Raw genomic sequence first — 3,131 nt, forward strand, 5'->3', positions numbered from 1 at the left:
AAAGACCCAACTTCGTTCTAGGCAAGATGTACGAACGCTACAAATGGGCCCTGCGCCTGCGCCAAGCGGTTCTGCTTGGTTAACTGTCGGCTTTTCCTTTTCTTTTGGGTGTTACATATGAAAAGAAGTGCATGTGCATTCGTACATAAATTTTCCCCCGCATTTCCCCGAGGGGGAGAATGTGAAAGTGGGAATGCACGGTTGTCGGCCCGCTTGCGGCGCTTGCGCTCGGCCCCCGCAGCCCACCGCCTCACCGCCTTCTCTTCCATCTCTTCCATCGGGTTTGTAGTATCACGTGTACACCACGCAGTTATCAAGCCGCTATAACGCCGCTGAGTCGCCAACGCACGCCGCTGACGACGTAGTTTGAATGCGTTAGAGATATAAGGCACGTTACTGACAATATCAGCGTCGCGTCCGTGGCTTATTCGGTAGAGCGTCGGGCTGCGGCCCGCAAAGTCCTCGGATCGAAACCTGGCGCCGGATGCTGTTTCTTCTTTAAAGAGCACTGCGGACGCCGCCGCCGCCGACGCCGGCGGTGGATGGTTTGGGGTCGCTTATAAAGAGCATTCGCTCTTAAAACTATATGTAGACGAGCTTCAGGCGGTGATGGTTGGACGCCCACCCGGTGGGGGGCCTCCTCTAGTCCGGGAATCCGTGGTCCGCGCTGCCGAACCAAGCCCTCTCCACCACTCCACCATGCTACGCTGTGAAACAAACCCAATTCTTGCATATAACATGGCTGTGATAGAGGAACAAAGAAGCCCCGTAAAGCTGAGAGAGCTAGCTAACGGCAAACACAATATGTACGCACTAAGGGATGAACAGGATAACATTACGCCCACTTTGGAGGAGATAACAAAGGTTACAGAGCGATTATACACCTAGCTGCATCCAGCGACGTTAGCCCATGGCTACCTTCTGAGACAACAAACTTAATTTTCCATGTCCTACTAGTAACTACCCGCCACGGTGGCTCAGTGGCTAAGGCGTTGTGATGCCGAGCACGAGGTCGCGGGTTCGATTCCCGTCCCTGGTGGCCGCTTTTCTGATAGATGCAAAGAGCTAAAACGCCCGTGTGTACGAGATTTCGGCGCACGTTAAAGATCCTAATGTGGTCTAAATTCATCCGGAGCCCTCCACTACGGCACGCCTCATTGACTTGCTCTGCATCACCGTGTTAAACCCTACAATCAATGAATACCAAGTAAAGATGAGGTAGAAAGTGCTCTCGCAGGCATAGAAAAAGGAATAGCTGCAGGTGATGACAGCGTAATTGTAAATCTCTTGAAGCCGGGAGGAAATATTGTACTGGAAAAGCTTACCGTACTAATTTCGGAATGCTTGAGCACTCCAAAGGTGCCCACATCATGAAAGAACACCCAAATGTTTCTGATTTAAAAGAAGGGACATCTTATGGACCTTATGTGATAGGAGAGAACGGTGTGGAGCCTCGTGACGATGGGGTACACCTGGGCAACTTTAGGCAAGGGTTCGACGAAGGTTCGTTTGGTCAGGCATTGCTTGAAGAAACGACCTTTACTCGAATCATCGTTCATACCAACGCACTCCGACACGACGAATCGAAATCAAGGGACATTACCATTGCTATACATGCGGTCATTTAGTCACAAGCTGCACCTTTAATATCGAAACTTGTCCATTTTTACCTCATTGTGAACAAGAAACCCGTACGGGTTCCGAAACGTCTTTTCACTTTTTTGACTTGGTCAGTGACTGCCTTACTGTTTCTTTGTGGGCAAGTTTGACGGACAGCAGCCACGTAGGCCATGGCTTGCGGCTCGCCGGGTGCTTCTGGCGCTGTTGAGTTCCCAGTGTTTGCTGCACTTCTTCACTAATGACATCTGTAAAGGAAGCGACGTGGTGATGCAACGGCGTTGGGAGAAGTTTCCGCAGCTTCTTTCTGACTACTGCGTGGATTTTCTCGCGTAGGCTATCTGCAAGATTCGGAATGCTGTCAACGTAGTTTGAATTGGACGCCCCAGTAAAGTTGGGGTCATATTGCTTTGCACGCATATCAGGGCTTTTCATATTGTGCTAGCTTCGGTCCCAAATTCAGCGACTATTGTGTGTGGATTACGGACTAGTCCAGCAAACAGCTCCTCCTTCAGACAGGGTATTAAGAAGTGTAATTTCTTTTCTTCCTCTATGCAAGGGTCAGCACGCCTGAAATGCCTCCTATCTCTTCGAGGAACAGAAGAATGTTTTCGTTGGGGTGTTGTGTCCGCGTTTTCAGCAAGACGTCGGTCAGCGGTTTAGCACTACCGTGGGAACGTCCTTAAAATTGCCTTCTGACTTCGTTCCAAGAATATAGCGAGCTTTCAATATTTTCGAACCAGATCCATGCTAAATCTTCAAGGTAGAATAGTACTTCACTGGGTGTATCCGCGTGCACCCATCGCCTAAACAGCCTGACGCATTGGACTCGCTCCAACCATTCTTCGGGGTCCTCCGAAAGTGCCCAATGAAATGATGGGGCCTGCCTGGGTTGCTGAATAACCAGCGCAGGATTCGAAGCGCTGGTCGTGGTGCGAGCGTTGATCATGGTGGTTTTCCCGACGTCTTCTTTCGTCATCTTATCCGGAAACAGTTGAAACTCTGGATGAAGACCTTGCTACGGGCGACGGACACGAGTTGGGCTGGCTTGTCGGCTTGATGAGGGCTTAGGGTGCATTTACCAACCCTCTCAACATAATGTCATTTACCCAATGACTACGCGGCTGTTTTGAAGGAAAACAAGACAAAACCTTGAAGACACAGGGACAAGCGAGTTGGACACACAAGGCGCTTTGTGTGTCCCACTCGCTTGTCCCTGTGTCTTAGCGCTTCAAGGTTCCGTCATGTCATACCAACAGGCCCAAAGCAGCACCCTCGTGAAGGAAAACAAGTTCATTGGAGAGAACTTGTGCTCCCCTAACAATTCAAAGAATGCACAGGCGGCCAAGCAGCATTCCACAATGTGACGTGTGCAATGTGTACCGGCGATTTGAATGCCGCGGCGTCTGCTCGCGGGCATTGATATCTCAGTGCGGGTGTTTCTCGAACGGTAGGTTTACATAAAAAACACTGGAGAAAGAAGACTATTTTAGGCGAGTAGCGTAGTGCGAAAC

Source organism: Haemaphysalis longicornis, unplaced genomic scaffold (genome assembly GCF_048455015.1).
Source record: "Haemaphysalis longicornis isolate Haplotype H1 unplaced genomic scaffold, Haemaphysalis longicornis Haplotype H1 scaffold_17, whole genome shotgun sequence".
Lineage (NCBI taxonomy): Eukaryota > Metazoa > Arthropoda > Arachnida > Ixodida > Ixodidae > Haemaphysalis > Haemaphysalis longicornis.